Source organism: Sphaerodactylus townsendi, linkage group LG03 (assembly GCF_021028975.2).
Source record: "Sphaerodactylus townsendi isolate TG3544 linkage group LG03, MPM_Stown_v2.3, whole genome shotgun sequence".
NCBI classification, from domain to species: domain Eukaryota; kingdom Metazoa; phylum Chordata; class Lepidosauria; order Squamata; family Sphaerodactylidae; genus Sphaerodactylus; species Sphaerodactylus townsendi.
The window spans coordinates 158865790-158887487 of record NC_059427.1 but is presented as its reverse complement, the minus strand read 5'-3'; positions in this window follow the sequence as shown (position 1 = coordinate 158887487).

Genomic DNA, 21698 nt, shown 5'->3' with positions numbered 1-21698 from the left:
TTTTATTCTCTCAGTGCCTAATAAAGGTTGTTGTTGTTGTTGTTGTTAAATCCACCCCCTTCGGCAGACATCTTGCAACAATTACACTGAAGTAAAAGTGCCCCTCCATCATAAGAACATAAGAACAAGCCAGCTGGATCAGACCAGAGTCCATTTAGTTTAGCACTCTGCTGCTTGCAGTGGCCGACCAGGTGCCTTTGGGAGCTCACAGGCAGGATGTGAAAGCAATGGCCTTCTGCGGCTGCTGCTCCCGAGCACCTGGACTGTTAAGGCATTTGCAATCTCAGATCAAGGAGGATCAAGATTGGTAGCCATCGATCAACTTCTCCTCCATAAATCTGTCCAAGCCCCTTTTAAAGCTATCCAGGTTAGTGGCCATCACCACCTCCTGTGGCAGCATATTCCAAACACCAATCACACGTTGCGTGAAAAAGTGTTTCCTTTTATTAGTCCTAATTCTTCCCCCCAGCATTTTCAACGTATGCCCCCCTGGTTCTAGTATTGTGAGAATTAGGCCACTGTGTGAGTACTAGTCACCCAGTGAGTACTAGTACTCACCCAGTACTAGTACCCAGTGAGTACTAGTCACCATCGCCCAGATGCTATCCCTGTCAATATAAATTGTTACAAAAGCATGAAGCTAGGAATGCTTCTCAATCACCAGGACAGTTCCTGACATTCCACCCCCACCCCCCGCCCCCCACCCCCGGCCTGTTAGGATTCACTTTGTGAAATGCTTGGATGAGCCTACTGCCCTGGCGATTGAGGAGGATTCCTAGCTTAATGCTTTTGTAACAATTCATATTGACAGGGATGGCATCTGAGGCCGTGGCTTCCTTTCGAGAGTGAATTCATCTCATGTTGGGGTCTTCTTTTCCTGCTGTGAACTTTTCCTCGCATTGTTATCTTTTCCTTTCGCTCTTGTCTTCTCATTATGTGACCAAAGTACAATAACCTCAATTATTTTCACTTCTAGGGAAACTTCAGGCTTGATTTAATCTAGAACCCACTGATACGTCCTTTTGGTGATCCATGGTATTTGTAAAACTCTACTCCAGCATCACGTTTCAAAGGAAGCTGTTCTCTTTTTGTCATCTTTCTTCATAGTCCAACTTTCACACCCATAAGCAGTAACAGAGAATACTATATATTTTTTGCATTTTAGATTGTATAATTTAGACTATTTAAAATCCCAAGGCGAATTGACTAAACTATCCTTGCTCCAATTGATATTGTGGACAAAATTGTCCGGTATGTACCCGTTTATATCATTTTCAGTTTGGATGCCTGGTAATGCACAATAATATTAAGTGACTGAGAACCTTTTCCTTCTTTGCCAAATAGTTATTGACAGCCATGGGGTGCTGTGTGGTTTCCGGGCTGTACGGCCGTGTTCTAGCAGCATTCTCTCCTGCCCCCCCCCCCCCCCACCCCCCCCCTCCCTCACCCCCCCCCCCCCCCACCCCCCCCCCCCCCCACCCCCCCCCCCCCCCACCCCCCCCCCCCCCCACCCCCCCCCCCCCCCACCCCCCCCCCCCCCCACCCCCCCCCCCCCCCACCCCCCCCCCCCCCCACCCCCCCCCCCCCCCACCCCCCCCCCCCCCCACCCCCCCCCCCCCCCACCCCCCCCCCCCCCCACCCCCCCCCCCCCCCACCCCCCCCCCCCCCCACCCCCCCCCCCCCCCACCCCCCCCCCCCCCCACCCCCCCCCCCCCCCACCCCCCCCCCCCCCCACCCCCCCCCCCCCCCACCCCCCCCCCCCCCCACCCCCCCCCCCCCCCACCCCCCCCCCCCCCCACCCCCCCCCCCCCCCACCCCCCCCCCCCCCCACCCCCCCCCCCCCCCACCCCCCCCCCCCCCCACCCCCCCCCCCCCCCACCCCCCCCCCCCCCCACCCCCCCCCCCCCCCACCCCCCCCCCCCCCCACCCCCCCCCCCCCCCACCCCCCCCCCCCCCCACCCCCCCCCCCCCCCACCCCCCCCCCCCCCCACCCCCCCCCCCCCCCACCCCCCCCCCCCCCCACCCCCCCCCCCCCCCACCCCCCCCCCCCCCCACCCCCCCCCCCCCCCACCCCCCCCCCCCCCCACCCCCCCCCCCCCCCACCCCCCCCCCCCCCCACCCCCCCCCCCCCCCACCCCCCCCCCCCCCCACCCCCCCCCCCCCCCACCCCCCCCCCCCCCCACCCCCCCCCCCCCCCACCCCCCCCCCCCCCCACCCCCCCCCCCCCCCACCCCCCCCCCCCCCCACCCCCCCCCCCCCCCACCCCCCCCCCCCCCCACCCCCCCCCCCCCCCACCCCCCCCCCCCCCCACCCCCCCCCCCCCCCACCCCCCCCCCCCCCCACCCCCCCCCCCCCCCACCCCCCCCCCCCCCCACCCCCCCCCCCCCCCACCCCCCCCCCCCCCCACCCCCCCCCCCCCCCACCCCCCCCCCCCCCCACCCCCCCCCCCCCCCACCCCCCCCCCCCCCCACCCCCCCCCCCCCCCACCCCCCCCCCCCCCCACCCCCCCCCCCCCCCACCCCCCCCCCCCCCCACCCCCCCCCCCCCCCACCCCCCCCCCCCCCCACCCCCCCCCCCCCCCACCCCCCCCCCCCCCCACCCCCCCCCCCCCCCACCCCCCCCCCCCCCCACCCCCCCCCCCCCCCACCCCCCCCCCCCCCCACCCCCCCCCCCCCCCACCCCCCCCCCCCCCCACCCCCCCCCCCCCCCACCCCCCCCCCCCCCCACCCCCCCCCCCCCCCACCCCCCCCCCCCCCCACCCCCCCCCCCCCCCACCCCCCCCCCCCCCCACCCCCCCCCCCCCCCACCCCCCCCCCCCCCCACCCCCCCCCCCCCCCACCCCCCCCCCCCCCCACCCCCCCCCCCCCCCACCCCCCCCCCCCCCCACCCCCCCCCCCCCCCACCCCCCCCCCCCCCCACCCCCCCCCCCCCCCACCCCCCCCCCCCCCCACCCCCCCCCCCCCCCACCCCCCCCCCCCCCCACCCCCCCCCCCCCCCACCCCCCCCCCCCCCCACCCCCCCCCCCCCCCACCCCCCCCCCCCCCCACCCCCCCCCCCCCCCACCCCCCCCCCCCCCCACCCCCCCCCCCCCCCACCCCCCCCCCCCCCCACCCCCCCCCCCCCCCACCCCCCCCCCCCCCCACCCCCCCCCCCCCCCACCCCCCCCCCCCCCCACCCCCCCCCCCCCCCACCCCCCCCCCCCCCCACCCCCCCCCCCCCCCACCCCCCCCCCCCCCCACCCCCCCCCCCCCCCACCCCCCCCCCCCCCCACCCCCCCCCCCCCCCACCCCCCCCCCCCCCCACCCCCCCCCCCCCCCACCCCCCCCCCCCCCCACCCCCCCCCCCCCCCACCCCCCCCCCCCCCCACCCCCCCCCCCCCCCACCCCCCCCCCCCCCCACCCCCCCCCCCCCCCACCCCCCCCCCCCCCCACCCCCCCCCCCCCCCACCCCCCCCCCCCCCCACCCCCCCCCCCCCCCACCCCCCCCCCCCCCCACCCCCCCCCCCCCCCACCCCCCCCCCCCCCCACCCCCCCCCCCCCCCACCCCCCCCCCCCCCCACCCCCCCCCCCCCCCACCCCCCCCCCCCCCCACCCCCCCCCCCCCCCACCCCCCCCCCCCCCCACCCCCCCCCCCCCCCACCCCCCCCCCCCCCCACCCCCCCCCCCCCCCACCCCCCCCCCCCCCCACCCCCCCCCCCCCCCACCCCCCCCCCCCCCCACCCCCCCCCCCCCCCACCCCCCCCCCCCCCCACCCCCCCCCCCCCCCACCCCCCCCCCCCCCCACCCCCCCCCCCCCCCACCCCCCCCCCCCCCCACCCCCCCCCCCCCCCACCCCCCCCCCCCCCCACCCCCCCCCCCCCCCACCCCCCCCCCCCCCCACCCCCCCCCCCCCCCACCCCCCCCCCCCCCCACCCCCCCCCCCCCCCACCCCCCCCCCCCCCCACCCCCCCCCCCCCCCACCCCCCCCCCCCCCCACCCCCCCCCCCCCCCACCCCCCCCCCCCCCCACCCCCCCCCCCCCCCACCCCCCCCCCCCCCCACCCCCCCCCCCCCCCACCCCCCCCCCCCCCCACCCCCCCCCCCCCCCACCCCCCCCCCCCCCCACCCCCCCCCCCCCCCACCCCCCCCCCCCCCCACCCCCCCCCCCCCCCACCCCCCCCCCCCCCCACCCCCCCCCCCCCCCACCCCCCCCCCCCCCCACCCCCCCCCCCCCCCACCCCCCCCCCCCCCCACCCCCCCCCCCCCCCACCCCCCCCCCCCCCCACCCCCCCCCCCCCCCACCCCCCCCCCCCCCCACCCCCCCCCCCCCCCACCCCCCCCCCCCCCCACCCCCCCCCCCCCCCACCCCCCCCCCCCCCCACCCCCCCCCCCCCCCACCCCCCCCCCCCCCCACCCCCCCCCCCCCCCACCCCCCCCCCCCCCCACCCCCCCCCCCCCCCACCCCCCCCCCCCCCCACCCCCCCCCCCCCCCACCCCCCCCCCCCCCCACCCCCCCCCCCCCCCACCCCCCCCCCCCCCCACCCCCCCCCCCCCCCACCCCCCCCCCCCCCCACCCCCCCCCCCCCCCACCCCCCCCCCCCCCCACCCCCCCCCCCCCCCACCCCCCCCCCCCCCCACCCCCCCCCCCCCCCACCCCCCCCCCCCCCCACCCCCCCCCCCCCCCACCCCCCCCCCCCCCCACCCCCCCCCCCCCCCACCCCCCCCCCCCCCCACCCCCCCCCCCCCCCACCCCCCCCCCCCCCCACCCCCCCCCCCCCCCACCCCCCCCCCCCCCCACCCCCCCCCCCCCCCACCCCCCCCCCCCCCCACCCCCCCCCCCCCCCACCCCCCCCCCCCCCCACCCCCCCCCCCCCCCACCCCCCCCCCCCCCCACCCCCCCCCCCCCCCACCCCCCCCCCCCCCCACCCCCCCCCCCCCCCACCCCCCCCCCCCCCCACCCCCCCCCCCCCCCACCCCCCCCCCCCCCCACCCCCCCCCCCCCCCACCCCCCCCCCCCCCCACCCCCCCCCCCCCCCACCCCCCCCCCCCCCCACCCCCCCCCCCCCCCACCCCCCCCCCCCCCCACCCCCCCCCCCCCCCACCCCCCCCCCCCCCCACCCCCCCCCCCCCCCACCCCCCCCCCCCCCCACCCCCCCCCCCCCCCACCCCCCCCCCCCCCCACCCCCCCCCCCCCCCACCCCCCCCCCCCCCCACCCCCCCCCCCCCCCACCCCCCCCCCCCCCCACCCCCCCCCCCCCCCACCCCCCCCCCCCCCCACCCCCCCCCCCCCCCACCCCCCCCCCCCCCCACCCCCCCCCCCCCCCACCCCCCCCCCCCCCCACCCCCCCCCCCCCCCACCCCCCCCCCCCCCCACCCCCCCCCCCCCCCACCCCCCCCCCCCCCCACCCCCCCCCCCCCCCACCCCCCCCCCCCCCCACCCCCCCCCCCCCCCACCCCCCCCCCCCCCCACCCCCCCCCCCCCCCACCCCCCCCCCCCCCCACCCCCCCCCCCCCCCACCCCCCCCCCCCCCCACCCCCCCCCCCCCCCACCCCCCCCCCCCCCCACCCCCCCCCCCCCCCACCCCCCCCCCCCCCCACCCCCCCCCCCCCCCACCCCCCCCCCCCCCCACCCCCCCCCCCCCCCACCCCCCCCCCCCCCCACCCCCCCCCCCCCCCACCCCCCCCCCCCCCCACCCCCCCCCCCCCCCACCCCCCCCCCCCCCCACCCCCCCCCCCCCCCACCCCCCCCCCCCCCCACCCCCCCCCCCCCCCACCCCCCCCCCCCCCCACCCCCCCCCCCCCCCACCCCCCCCCCCCCCCACCCCCCCCCCCCCCCACCCCCCCCCCCCCCCACCCCCCCCCCCCCCCACCCCCCCCCCCCCCCACCCCCCCCCCCCCCCACCCCCCCCCCCCCCCACCCCCCCCCCCCCCCACCCCCCCCCCCCCCCACCCCCCCCCCCCCCCACCCCCCCCCCCCCCCACCCCCCCCCCCCCCCACCCCCCCCCCCCCCCACCCCCCCCCCCCCCCACCCCCCCCCCCCCCCACCCCCCCCCCCCCCCACCCCCCCCCCCCCCCACCCCCCCCCCCCCCCACCCCCCCCCCCCCCCCCCCCCCCCCCCCCCCCCCCCCCCCCCCCCCCACCCCCGCCCCCCCCCAGCCCCCACCCCCCCCCCCCCCCCCCCCCCCCCCCCCCCCCCCTCCCTTCCCCCCCCCCCCCCCCCCCCCCCCCCCCCCACCCCTCCCCCCCGCCACCCCCCCCCCCCCCCCCCCCCCCCCCCCCCCACCACACCCACCCCCCACCCCCCCCCCCCCCCCCCCCCCCCCCCCGCACCCCCCCCCAAGCCCCCCAGCCCCCCACCCCCCCCCCCCCCGCCCCCCCCCCCCCCCCCCCCCCCCCCCCCCCCCCCCCCCCACCCCCCCCCCCCCCCACCCCCCCCACCCTCCAGATGTTATGGACTACAGTTCCCATCATCCCCTGCCAGCATGATGCTGGCAGGGGATGCTGGGAACTGTAGTCCATAACATCTGGAGGGCCGCGAGTTTGACACCTATGACTTAGTCCATTCAATTCTTTGTTAAGAAACAAAGCTTCAGTTCCATATAGTCCATATTCCAATTCTGTAGGTTCTACATAAAAACGTCTCGCTCATATAGAACATTTTTCGTGCGTCTTCCTCAGTATGCCAGTATGTTCAATCAACTTCCAACAGTGCTTTGAGGTTTCTAATGGGTATATCTGAAATTAAAGTTACACAGATACATATATACTGAAATCAAAATTATGCCTATGCATCTCTTGTACCAGTCCATTTCATCCACCTTTCCTGCACCAGTCCATTTCCCAATTAATCTTTAATTTTTATTACTCCCATTACTCACTGGCTCTCTGTTAAGAGTTGCCCGCTCCCATCTCTGCCTTCCGTTTGTCTTTCGCTGACTCATAGACCGAGCTACATTTAAGACAGACTTAATTGAAACCACCTGTGCAGCTGTCGTTCATGAACATCTGGAGAGCCGCAGGTTGCAGACCCGTGCTACAGGGGACTGATTTATGTAATCTAGAAATGTTAAAATTCAACTGCAGGTCTCCAGACCTCAGCTGGAGGTTGGAACCCTAATGATTAGTTATGTGGGGCGGAGGATGAAACTTTTGTCCCCTGCCGTTTTCTTAATGGAAATCAGGACACCAGCTGGGTTTGGTTGCCTGTTTTTGGCTATTCTCATCACCCCTATTGGGTGACCTATTCAGGGTTTGCTCGGGGTTTAGACACGCAGGAGGATGTGGGAAGGCTGGTGACTTCCCATCATCCTCCCCTTACAGGCCTACGTGCACCCACTGACTTGGGCGGGGGAAGGGGGGGATATTGAAGCTTTGCAGAGAAAAGTTTGTTCCTTTTCTGTGTTGTGAGAAGCATTGTTCAAAAGGACAGACCCTCTTTTTTTTTAACTGTAGCAGTTTGGGAGTTCCACTTGCTATATGTAACCAGAGATGGCAAGCCACGGTTGTGGGAAGATGAAATTTGTAACCAGAAAGGTCATGGAAATAACTCCTGTGATAAAAGAAAAATAGTAATAATAAAATACATTATTTATTCAGGGCCGGCAGGGGTTAGCAAAGGAGTGGTCAGGCAGTTTGCATTGTGTTGTAATAAAATCCACATTAACTTGCTTTCTCTCAGGGCCTTTCCCCACTTACCTTAAGCCCCGCGCTACTCTCCTCAAGTAGCGCGGGGTCCCCCTGCACTCCCCACAACAGGGGCGGCGACAGCGCAGCCGCCCCGACGCTGCCGCTGTCGTGCCCCCTCAACGCGCGGCATCCCTGGCGCTGGAGAAAACGCCGCCTTTGGATGACCCCGCGCAGAGCGCCGTGGGGACGCCCGGGCGTGCGCCAGGGATGCTGCGTGCTGAGAGCAGCGCACGGCACAGGGGGGATCCTTGTGAGTGGGGAAACGCCCTCAGTCAACCAGCCGTGGCTTTGTGTGACTTTCTTGCCTTCTGTCCTGCGCTGGGTGCTCTCTCGGGCCACAAGGTGGAGTCCTTCCTCTTCTTCAAGCAAGAGCTGTGTGTTTGTTGTTCACCACACAGAAGCTGTGGTGCTGACAGAGACGGTAGAATAAACCAACCCACGTGTCTTACTGACATGCTACATACCTCCGTCTGCTTCCTCATTCTGGATCTAAGACACTAGCAGTTTTAGATGAAGTGAGAGTAGCAGACTGAACTCCAGATGACACAGTGAATTCGAGCGCCTGTGGTGACTAGGTTAGAAGCTGCCCTATAGCAACGAATGAAGCTGCCCTATAGCAAACCATTCGTCAAGATCAATTTTGTCTACTCTGTCTGGCAGCCGCTCTGCAAAGACTCAGGCTGAGAGAGATCTTTGACATCGCCTGCTACCAAATCCTTTTAACTGAAGATTCTCATGATGGAACCTGGGACCTTCCACACGCTATTCTCCGTCACTGTCATGGGGTTTCGAGTTCTGAGCTGGGAAATCCCTGTAGATTTGGGGATAGATCCTGGGGACTACAGGCTTTGGGGAGGGGAGAGATCTCAGTGGAGCATCGCTTGTTTGTTTGTTTGCTTGTTTGCTTGTTTATAAATTATACTTATAAGCCACCCTCTCCCAAAGGGCTCAGGGCAGTGAACAACAAAAGTAAAAAATAAGTCAATGGTAAAATGAACAATATTAAAACCAAACAGGATAAAACAATACTCAGAAATATCATAAAATAGGAGCATTTCCACAGCAGATGGTGGCAAATTCTCCTGGCCCCTCCCCCTTGTGCCCACAAGAGGCCTAGAAGAAGAGAAGAAGAAGAAGAGTTTTGGATTTATATCCCCCCTTTCTCTCCTGCAGGAGACTCAAAGGGGTTTACAATCTCCTTGCCCTTCCCCCCTCATAACAAACACCCTGTGAGGTAGGTGGGGCTGAGAGAGCTCCGAAAAGCTGTGACTAGCCCAAGGTCACCCAGCTGGCATGTGTGGGAGTGTACAGGCGAATTTGAATTCCCCAGATAAGCCTCCACAGCTCAGGCGGCAGAGCGGAGAATCAAACCCGGTTCCTCCAGATTAGATATACGAGCTCTTTACCTCCTACACCACTGCTTGGATTAATATCCCCCCTTTCTCTCCTGTAGGAGATTCAAAGGGGTTTACAATCTCCTTTCCCTTCCCCCTCCCACAACAAACACCCTGTGAGGTGGGTGGAGCTGAGAGCGTTCCTAGATGGAAGTGGGTATACGATTTCAACCCGGCTGGCCAAACGCCTGGCGGAACAGGTCCGTTTTGCAGGCCTGGTGGAAACTTTGCAAGTCCCGCAAGGCGCTGGTCTCTTTAGGGAGCCTGTTCCAGCAGGTAGGAGACAGGACTGTAAAAACCCTGGCCCTCGTCGAGGCCAGTCGGATGTCTCTCAGGCTAGGGACCTCCAATAGGTTATCCTCCGAGGAGCGGAGGGACCTAATGGGGCAATATGGGGAGACGCAGTCCCTCAGATATGCAGGCCCAAGGCTGCTCACAGCCTTGAACCAACACTTTGAACATGTCGGGTGCTGTGTGGTTTCCGGGCTGTATGGCCTTGTTCTAGCAGCATTCTCTCCTGACGTTTCACCTGCATCTGAAGATCCTCTGAAGATGCCAGCCACAGATGCAGGCAAAACATCAGGAGAGAATGCTGCTAGAACACGGCCATGCAGCCCGGAAACCACACAGCACCCAAGTGATTCCGGCCGTGAAAGCCTTCCACAATACTTTGAACATGATCCGGAACTTGATGGGCAGCCAGTGAAAGTGGTACAGGACCGGTGTAATACAGTCCCAGCTGGATGCTCTACTAAGAAGCCTGGCTGCCGCATGTTGAACAAGTTTAAGTTTCTGGATCACTATCGAAGGCCAGCGTAAAGCGAGTTACAATAATCAAGCCTGGAGGTGACCATTGCGTGGATCACTGTGCCCAGGTCAGAATGGGGCCAGTTGTTGTGGCTGCCACAGGTGATGGAACGCTGCCTGGGCCGTCCGAGTGACAATGCCGGGTCCAAGGTTACTCCCAGGCTTTTGACAGACGAGGCTAAATGCAAAGCCTCGCCATCCAGTGTAGGCAGGCAAAAGTCCACCGGTCGCTCCCCCAACCCAGTCACAGGACCTCAGTCTTTGTTGGATTTAACTTCAGCCGACTCGCTCTCAGCCAACCAGCGATGGCCTCTGAACAACGCCGGAGAGCTCCAGGGGCTGAAAACGGACAGCCCTCCATTGCGAACATGAGCTGGGTGTCATCTGCATATTGGTGACATCGCAGCCCAAAACTCCGCACCAGTCCCACCAGGGGGTGCATGTAGATGTTAAAAAGCATTGGGGAGAGGACCGCCCCTTGCAGCACCCCACAAACTATGGGATGGCGCCTTGAGTTCTATGATACCTGCAATCCCCGGTCTTGGAGCAGCAGTGGCGTAGGAGGTTAAGAGCTCATGTATCTAATCTGGAGGAACTGGGTTTGATTCTCCGCTCTGCCGCCTGAGCTGTGGAGGCTTATCTGGGGAATTCAGATTAGCCTGTACACTCCCACACATGCCAGCTGGGTGACCTTGGGCTAGTCACAGTTTCTCGGAGCTCTCTCAGCCCCACCTACCTCACAGGGTGAGAGGGGAAGGGCAAGGAGATTGTAAGCCCCTTTGAGTCTCCTACAGGAGAGAAAGGAGGATATAAATCCAAACTCTTCTTCTTCTTCTCTTCTTCTTGGAGAAATGTGGCCAGCCAGCACAAGGCTGACCCCCAAACAGCGATATCGGTGAGGTGGTGGACCAAAAGGTCATGATCTACTACGTCGAATGCTGCGGTGAGATCCAGTAACACAAGCAGCGCCAAACTGCCTCTGTCCAGGTGGAGCCAGAGTTCATCCACACCTGCGACCAGTACCGTCTCGGTCCCATGGCCAGGGCAGAAACTGGACTGAAAGGGATCCAATACGTTAGTGTCATCCAGGAACCTCTGGAGCTGATCCACTCCTGCTCACTCAATTACCTTACCCAGGAACAGAAGATTTGAAACTGGGCAGTAATTGGCCTGATCCAATGGATCTAAATGCAGTCTTTTTTAGGAGCAGCCGGACCACTGCCTCTTTCAGCCAACCTGGAAAAACTCCTTGCTCAAGGGAGCTATTAACAATATTCAACAGGTGGCTCCAAAGCGTTTCCTTGCTGGCTTTAACCAGCCAGGAAGGGCACAGGTCAAAAGGACAAGTGGTAAATAGTACAGCTGCCAGTGCCTTGTCCACTTCCGTTGCGTTGAGCAGTGTAGTCTTACAGCAACAGAGACAGCATGTCGTTTCGGCCAGTGAGAGAAGCAGGGAGCAACTCTGCCGTCCTGTTTTCCCCCAAGCCCTTTTATTGACAGTTTACAAGAGGAAAAACAAACAAGGCAGGCAGGCAGGGGAAACACAATACAATGGACAGGGCAAAGAGCACAGGGGGATTTGGGCAGGGGATTTGGCATTTGCACGTACACACATTGGAGCCAGAGGGTCTTGCAATGTCAGCAGTTTTCTCCGAAACCACATTTGGGAAGGAAAGGTCAGTTGCACGTGAGAGGCCTTTTTCCAAGCAGTGTATTGCCGTACTCAGGCGCCCCCCCCCCCGGATGTTGGGGGGTCCTTTTCCAAGCAATGTGCTGCCGTACTCGAGAGCCTCCCGGGCGCTGTGAGACCCCTTTCCAAGCAGGATGGCTGCCGTACTCGGGAGCCTCCCAGGCACTGTGCCCCCCAACAGAGCAGGCTGAAGTGGTCCAAACAAAGACCCAAAGACGGGCAAGGGGCCTCCAGTTCACTTATTGTATCTGTAAGGTTGTGGGTTGATTTCTGTCCACCAGCTTGGCCTTGTAGACATTCCTCGGACTGGGCTGCGTGCCCAGGATTGCTGTTATAGTTAACCTTGCTGTCTATCTGTGTTTTCTATATGCATGCGGAGTCTTACTTTCTGTTCGCGTGAGAACCTACCTTGGAGGTTGGAGTTTTGGGGGTAGTTACTTTGTGCTGTGGGCGGGGGTCAGAGAAGCTCGTAAAAGCAGCTGTCTGGTGGGGAAAGGTCAGAGTCTGCATTTCCTGTATTGTGCACCATGGAAGTTTAAGAAATAAAGAACTGCTACAGTTACTTTAAGTCTGGTCCTTTCAGGTTTCTTACATTATGCAGACTCTCCATATTTCCTCGGAGTAACCGTGGCCTCCAACCAGCCACGTTATCCAATCTTGTTGGACTCTGATGTCTTTCGGCATGCAGAAGTTGAGCTTTCGGGGACCGTTGAATTCGGAGTATGAGGAGGGCACGGTAGCCCCCAAAGAGGGCTCCGTCTCTTCTCTCCCCGCATCTGCTACACCACGGGAGCTGGCGGAATCCGTCTCCCTGGTGGCCCTCTCCAGGCCTCGGCTCAGCCGAAGCATGGCCTTCCTCCAACTGCAAGAGCAAGAGGACGAGGCTACCCTGATGGCCAGACGCACAATGTCTACCGAATGCCTGGAGGTGCGTCGTGACCTGTGTGATCCAGGTGGCGGAGTGTCGATGGATCGTGCCCCTCGAGAGCGACACATCACCACCCGCCAACATGTGGATTATAAACCGGTGATGTGAACAGTCACCGAAGAAATTGGGTTGTCAACCATCCATGGGGACACCCAGGGATCTCTGGAGAAGTTTTTGGATAGTTACCTTGAGGAACCTCCCCTTGAACACCAATGGCAAAGTACCGGGGCGCGCCCCAAGGTTGCTTCTTGCCCTTCAGCTCCCTGGGAATCTATGGATTTTGTTCTTCCTGATTTTGGACCGTCAGCAGCCCTACCTGAAACTGGAGATGCGTCCAAGGGCATAGTGGACTTAACACGGGGATCCCGAATTCGACTTTCTTTTGCAGAAGATCCCCGTGATCAGGACCCGCTGGATCCGGCTGACCCACCGGGGGCTGCCTCCTTACGTGAAGGGGATTTGGCGCGGCCCCTCGAACCGGACCCAGCCTGTTGGTCCGCCCAGCTTGAGGCTCTCAAAGCGGCTGAGCGGGTTTGGCAACAGGAACGAGACGCCCTTATGGAGGAACGAAAACAGCAACGCCAAGAATTCGAAGAAGAACTGGCTCGGGAGAAAGAAGTCCTTCGGCAACAATTCCTACGTGATCTGACGATCCAGGATAAGGTGACGGAACAGTCCAGGCTCGATCTCCAACGCCCGAGAGAAAGTTTGAAGGCTCTTCGCACCCAGGGTGAGGTCGACTCCGCGATGCAACAGGCCGAGCGAGTAAGATTGCAACGCGAGAGAGACGCCCTGGATCGACAACGACAAGCCCTCATACGCAAGGAGAGGGAACTCGTGGAATTGGAAAGAGTGCTCCGAATGGACAGATTGCCAGCCTTACCGGCAACTCGTCCCGCCCCGACACCGGCGGACGTTGAAACAAGAACTGTTCCCCCCGTCGCTGCCACTCCTCGAGTCAATGCTGTGCCCCCTCCACGAGCAGCGGCTCCCCGGCCGCTACCTAGGGTTATCCACCCACCGTTGCTACCTCAGCCGCCGCCTGCGCCAGTTCAGCCTCCGGTACCGGCCCCCGCACCAGTTCCCGCACCAAGACCAGCACCGGCTATCTTAGACCCCGTATCCCAGCGCGTTTTGATGGGACCGCTTCCAAGTTGCCCTATTTTATCCTGCAGTTGGATGCCCACATGCAGGAATTTGATGACCTATATCGATCAGAGGCGGAAAAGGTCCAAGACATCGGCTCTGTTCTAGATGGGGATGCTGCTGAATGGTTCGTGGAGTTATTTGAATTGGAGGCTGATGAACTGCAAACGGTGGCTGAACTGCTCCAGGGACTCCGCCTTCGCTTTGAGGACAAAGACGTGGTCAATAAAACCAGAAAGACTCTAAAAACCATCAAACAGGGCAATCGTCCTTTTGCCGACTTTGCACGGGAATTCCGAGCAGCTGCCAGTAAAATTCCTGATTGGCCTGATCGCATGAAATGCGAATACTTCTTTGAAGCCGTGGATCCGGAGATCCATAAATGGGCAGTCATGCACCGAGAACCCCGCACGATAGCTGAATGGATTGAAGTTGGAAATGCTATCGCCACATGCCTTACCAGATCCAACGTGCCTTCTGTGAAACAACAGCCATCCAAGGCAGCTGCGACCCCGGCAAAAAAGACTATCGGTGGAACGCTTATTACCAAATCCACTTCGGATCGCCGCTGCCATCTGGGATTATGTCTTTATTGCGGAGGACCGGGGCATATGGCAGCCAACTGCCCGAAGAAACCCAAAGCTCCCACCCCTGCTCCAGGCAAGTTGACGGCCAAAACTCCCCGCAAACCAGGGGCAAAAGCACCTCAAGGGGTATCGAAGGCTGTGTTAGAGGACGAACCAGAAGATTATGAAATCGAGGATGAACCAGGGAGCGCCGTGAGTCTCTCTTCGGCCCCTTCGGAGGAAACTCCCCCTCTGGATGCGGTGAGTGATGGGGGCGCCCCCATAACAATCATGACTTCCCTGGCCAACCCTGTCAAACACACGCGCATCCTGGCACAAGCTCTGGTAGACTCTGGTTGTTCCCACTGCCTAATGAGACCCCAAGTTGCCGAACAATTGGGCCTCGATCGGATTGCTCTGTCAAAACCCATCCCATTTACCCAAATGGATGGCAGTCCGTTGGGGACGAGGGTCCCGCGTGCTTTAGAACCCAGCCAGTGCTCTTGCGTTGTGCCGAGCACTGGGAACGATGTAGTTTCATCCTGGCGCCAGTGGCCAAACATCTTATAGTTCTTGGTATGCCCTGGTTACTAACCCATGAACAATAAACAATATACAATGGGGCCAGCGCATCGTCCGCTTCACGGATCCTCCTTGCGGGGATCATATGCACGAAGGGGACCCGTCGGAGGAATCCCGAGAACTCCCAGACCGCTCTGACACCACGGCTCTTGAGGTTTCCCCCAGCCCCGAATTAGCTGGAATCCCCAAGGACTATTGGGACTTGTCTAAAGTTTTTGAGGAGGAGAAATGTGACCAACTACCCCCTCACCGAGACACCAATTGTAAAATCCTGTTAGTACCAGGGGCCCAACTGCCCAAGGGTAGGATATATCGAATGAGCCCTGCCGAAGAGAAGGAGCTCCGTGCCTTCCTCGATAAAAACTTGGCTCGAGGGTTTATTTGTAGAGCTACTAAAAGCACCTACGCCGCTCCGGTACTTTTTGTAAAGAAAAAGGATGGGTCCCTTCGGTTGTGCACGGACTATAGAGGTTTGAATGCGGTTTCTATTTCCAACAAATATCCTTTACCCCTGATTAAAGATCTTCTCGATGCTTTAGGGACAGGACGTATTTTTACAAAACTCGACCTACGTGAAGCTTATTACAGAGTACGCATCGCAGAGGGGTTTGAACATTTGACCGCTTTTAATACGAAGTTTGGACAATATGAATACCTTGTAATGCTATTCGGGTTATCTGGGGCCCCAGGGGCTTTCATGTCTCTCATCAACGAAGTGCTCCAGGATTTATTGTTTAATGGTGTAGTCGTTTATTTGGATGATGTTCTCATATATTCACAATCGGAGGAGGAGCACGTTCGGTTAGTTCGAGCCATATTGCAACATCTCCTCGATAACTCTCTATTCGTGAAACTGTCTAAATGTGCTTTCCATCAGACCTCTATGGATTACCTTGGGTATCGGATCTCACCAGAGGGACTAGAGATGGACCCAGCCAAAGTGGCTGCTGTAGTTAGTTGGCCCGTCCCAACCACCCGCAAGGAATTACAATCTTTCCTGGGGTTTGCCAATTTCTACCGTGACTTTATCCCTCAATTTGCAGAACTCGCTTTGCCCCTCACTGACTTACTTCGCACAAAAGGAAAAGGGCTGTTAGCTTCCAAGCCAGGGGCACCTCTCCTTTGGTCCTCTGCCTGTCAAGGCTCTTTTCAACAACTCAAATCAGCCTTCACCACAGAACCTGTGTTGAAACACCCAGATCCCACTTTGCCGTTCGTTGTTCATGTGGACGCCTCTGACAAAGCGCTAGGGGCTGCCCTTCTGCAGAAGAATAAAAATAATAAACTCATTCCGTGTGCGTACTTATCCAAAAAGTTTTCCGCCCCTGAACTGAACTGGACTGTGGGTGATAAAGAAACGGCTGCTATAAAAGAAGCCCTTAGTACTTGGCGACATTGGTTGGAAGGGGCTACCCATCCATTCCAAGTTTGGTCTGATCATAAAAATCTGGCAGCCCTTTCCACCCCCACCAAAATGTCTGCTAAGCAGTTGCGTTGGCCTGACTTCTTTTCCAGGTTTTCTTTCTCTGTTCATTTTTTCCCCGGCAAGAGTAACAGGCTGGCTGACGCCCTCTCCCGCCTGCCCAAGGGAGCGGATACATTCTTAAGGGCCATACCCCGAACTGTCTTGTCACGCTCACAACTGGGATTGGCGGTTACCCGATCCCAGACATCCACTTCCACCCCGCCTCCTTCCCTGGTCATTCCTGACGTCGTTTCGCCCTTTCTGCATCAGTTGGAAGAGGCGGGACGTCGAGCCATCCCGTCGGAGGATGATGATCCCCTCCTCCAGTTGAAAGGAGGGGTCTGGAGAAGAAAGGGTTTGGCGGAGGGCCAATACTTTGTCTGTGAAGTAGCTTGCAAGTGCCTCACAGCCCTGAGGTGGATGGGGCTGAGAGAGCTCAGAGAGAACTGTGACTAGCCCAAGGTCACCCATCTGGAAAGTGCTGGGAAGTAGTTGTTTCTGTTGGCAGTAGACGATAGGACTTGCCATAATGAGTTTAAATTATGGACAGAAAGATACCAGCTGGAAATTATGAACTTTTTTTTTACAGTAAGAGTTTTTTACAGTAACAGAGAAATTATTAATGCCCCGCCCCCAGAATGCCCGCCCCGCCCCCGTCGTGCCCCGCCCAGCCCCATTGGCGCTACGCCACTGTTTGAATCCCACCACTGTGGGAACCTGTTACTAAAATTTTTGGATCCCACCACTGTGCAGGAGGCACAGCCAATCCTACAGAGGAGGCCCAAGGGCCACGAAGAATGGTAATTTTAAAAAAGAATAATGGGAAGCAGAAGGGAGAGAATAAAACCCTACATTGTCATGACAGCTGCCACTGAAACAACATTATTTAAATATGCCCAGTCAATTGGATTTCCAGTGGCCAATCAGAAGCCATATTAAAAACACCTGGCGGGTGCCAAGAATGGCACCATGTTGGGGACCCCCCGATATAAATATTGGCTTCTATCAAAATGAATATATGCTTTTGTGTCTTGGCACTCAATCTCAAATGTAAATTCTAATTTACTTTTTGACATTTTAGTTCACCTCCACTTATGTATATGTGAGATGTTTGTCAACACCTATATCCCAGGCAGCCTGGGGAAAAATGCAACAGCTGATCATTGGGATAAACTAACATCCTACATGCTAGATCTTAAGGCCGAGTACCCCTCTTGTGATTTTATTTTAGTGGGTGACTTCAATGCTAGGGTAGGTACTAGCTTGACGAACTTGTTGAGAGAAGAGGGTCTGAACGAAGATCCCTTCTATTCCTTATTGACACCAGAAGCCCGTCACTCCAAGGATCAAATATGCAACCAAACTGGGAAATGCTTGATCAGGATGGCCACACAACTTAACCTGTTCTGGCTAAATGGGTTCATTCAGTTTCCAAACTCTGGAGAATACACCTTCGCTTCATCAAGGGGATCCAGCGTAATAGACTACATTTTGATCTCACCCCTCACAGCAAGCTGCATTGATTCGTTTGTTGTAGACAATTATTTGCTGAGCGATCATCTACCCCTTCTCCTTACCCTGAATCTGGATAGAAGCAACACTTCCTCACTTGAACAAATTTACCCACAATACATTAGACTGAAGTGGAGTGCAAGGATGGAGGGGGTGTGCCTAGATATACTTGGCTCTCAAGAAGCTTTGACCTCGAAAGATAAGATAATTGAGAACTCAGTCCTGGAGGAGCCGATCACTGGGTTTGAATCTCTTGTACAATCTATTTTCTCAATGTGAGATGTTAAACCAGGGGGGATTGGCGAAGTTTGGCTCCCACAGATGTTTGGCACGTGAAGGGGAAAATGGCCACGTTTCCTTTCCAGCAGGACCAGTGGATGTTGATATGGAAGAACAGAAGGTGGTTGGACGGGTGGAAGAATCGGAACATTGGTCTATGTTCCAGCCCAGTATTTTCATCATAGGAACAACATTGCTGGATTCCACAACACAGAAAGGCCTGTAGCACTAGAAAAGATGCTGAAGGATGGCCACGCCGCCTGTCTCAAAATAATCTCCACCAGGGATGTGGTTTTTGGTAAGCTGTTCATGTTGTGAGGGGGAAGGAGACAGTGATGAGTGATGCTGACAGAACATAATTTTCCATTGCAGTGGACGGAATTATTCACTGAATTTGCACCGGCACCCGCCTGGTGGATGGAACAAAGGCAGAAATCCTCTTCTGCCGCTCACCCCCAAGCTTGCTTCTTCCATCAGCGACTCAGCAGAGGCTGACAGGGCAAAAATAACCTGAAAGCTGGTTTTAATAGGAATACATAGCATGGCAATAGCTGATACTGTGGTGTGGTTCTTAAATGTTAGATTATGATCTGGGAGAACCGGGTTTGAATCCTCACTCTGGCAGGAAGCCTGCTAGGTGATCTTGGGTCAGTCACACATTCTCAGCCTAGCCTACTGTCAGGAGGCCTAAATACAGGGATAGCTTTTGCTGCTTGTGTCTCACTGTGGGGAGGGGGGTAAGGGTTAATGCTGTTTCTAACTGTCTTTCCTAGCTGCTGTGGAATGTCTGCACTTCGCAGGTGTCTTCAAGGTCACGGACTGGTTTTCTCATGGTTATCAACATGCATTCTATGTGGGGCGCTCTTTCCCATGGGGGGGGGGGTGGTTGCCCGCTTGACTATAATTGCTGTGTGAATTCCAACTCCTGTATTCTTGGCTTTGCCAACTGCAGACCTCTCGTTTCAATAAACTACTGTTCTATACAACACGAGTTTGTCAATTTACTGGGGGTTCTGACACCTACCTTATAGTGTTGTTATCAGGATAAAATGGAGGAGAAAAGAACAATGTCAGCTGCTTTGGATAGATAGATAGACAGACAGACAGACGGACAGACGGACGGACCGACGGACCGACGGACCGACGGACGGATGGAAGATGGAAGATGGAAGATGGAAGATGGAAGGATGGATGATGATGATGATGATGATGATGATGAAGATAGATAGATAGATAGATAGATAGATAGATAGATAGATAGATAGATAGATAGATAGATAGATAGATAGATAGATAGATAGATAGATAGATAGATAGATAATCTTAGAAACACTCCTTCTCATACATTCCTACATTTAGACAGAGCGGAGGGAATCACCGGAGGGGAATTTGTTAGAATTTCTTTTACCTTTCATCCAACCATTTCTCTGAATTAAGCCTCCGTTAAAAGGACTGATTATGTTTTCCCTATGGGTTGTTGGCACCCTGAGGTAGTAGGTCCTTCTACTCAACCACCTGTTGATGAGAGTTCCTTCACACACCCGTCAAGGGAAGGAAAAAGAAGAAGATTTCAACAGTCAGCAAAATTTGTATTTAAGAAGGACATTCAACTTTGCATGAAAGAAAATTCTTCATTTCCATAAGCAGATTTCAGAGAAAGGAGAGGCTTCATTAGATTCAAAATGATTTTTGTGGTTACTTGACCACAAATTCAATGGCAGTTAAAGAAAGCAATAAAACACAATGCATTGTTAGTTAAAGCTGATGGTTTGGGGGCAATTTCACAGATCAGAATTCTTCCCAACCCAGACCCCATTCCCCTCAACTGCTTTCAGCTTTCAAGAAGAAAGAAAGAAAGAAAGAAAGAAAGAAAGAAAGAAAGAAAGAAAGAAAGAAAGAAAGAAAGAAAGAAAGAAAGAAAGAAAGAAAGAAAGAAAGAAAGAAAGAAATGGCTTACAAGCTCCTTTCTGTTCCTCTCCCCACAACAGACACCTTGTGAGGCAGGTGGGGCTGAGAGAGTTCAGAGAGAACTGTGACTAGCCCAAGGTCACCCAGCAGGACTGTAGGTGTGCGGAAACACATCTGGTTCACCAGATAAGCCTCTGCCACTCAGGTGGAGGAGTGGGGAATCAAACCCGGTTCTCCAGATTAGAATCCACTCTTAACCACTACACCACTACATCCACCTGCTCTTAACCACTACACCAAGCTGGCAGTGGGAGAACCTGTTTCTCTTTCTCCATTGCAGGGCTAACAACTGCTGAGGGGCATTCGTCCAGAGGTGGGATCCAGCAGGTTCTCACCAGTTCCCGAGAGTGGGTGACTATTTGTGTGTGCCGAGAGGGGGTTACTAATTGGGTCTGCTTTTCCGTTAGAAATTCCATTAGGTCCAAAAATCATAAAGTCCTGTTGTTTCCTATGTGGCTGGTTAGAGAAGGTAGAAAACAAGATAATTCTCCCTGTTGGGCTGTTTTAAAAACATGTTTTAGAACTATGGTAAAGTTCCTTGTTTAAGGAAAGTATCCTTCTTTTGATTTCTAGAAACAAAATTAAGTATTTGAAAGTATTAAGTATTTGACAGGCAGTCAATTAGAGGAGAAGTAGTTGTTTCTGTTGGCAGTGGACGATAGGACTTGCCATAATGAGTTTAAATTATGGACAGAAAGATGCCAGCTGGAAATGAGGAACTTTTTTTTTACAGTAAGAGTTTTTTACAGTAAGAGAGAAATTATTAATGCCCCGCCTTGGAATGCCCAACCACGCCCCCGTCGTGCCCCGCCCAGCCCCATTGGCGCTACGCCACTGTTTGAATCCCACCACCATGGGAACCTGTTACTGAAATTTTTGGATCCCACCACTGCATTCGTCCATTTGGACTGGTGAAATATGCTGCTTTCAGACGACAGAGATCAGTCACCCCGGAGAAAATGGCTGGCCTGGAAGAAAGACTTGATGTCATTATACACCATCATACCTCCACTCCCCTAACCAGTGGTGGGATTCAGCCGGTTCGCACCACTTCGGCAGAACCAGTTTGTTTGTTTGTTTGTTTGTTCATTATTTGATTTGATATACCGCCCTATCCCCGAAGGGCTCAGGGCGGTGAACAATATAATACCATATATAAAACATATAAAAAGTTTAAAATTTACATTCTAAAACAGTATCCCACGAACCCATATGCAACCCTCCCAGAAGAGAATAATGGGTCCCGATGATGTTAGGGACCCTATACAGCAGGGGGGGAGGATAGAGCAGGGCACCCTCAGCGGCTGGTCTCTCCAAAGGCCCGGTGGAACAATTCGGTCTTGCAGGCCCTGCGGAACTCTCCAAGGTCCCGCAGGGCCCGGACAGCTGGTGGTAGAGTGTTCCACCAGGCAGGGGCCAGGGCCGTAAAGGCCCTGGGAGTGGCGGCCAACCGCATCATTGAGTTGTTAAAATGGTGCTTGTAAACAACCAGTAATCCCACGACCAGAACCGGTTGTTAAATTATTTGAATCCCACCATTGCCCCTAACCCTTGGTTGTACTGTTACCACACTCCCCTGGCATAGGGGGGAGAGGGCCTATTCACAGGTAGCCCTGCCCTCGTGCCAGTCTAAAGAGCGATGATTGATTTGCAGAGATAGGGAGCCCGTTCTCTGGCAACAGCCAGGTCTACCTAC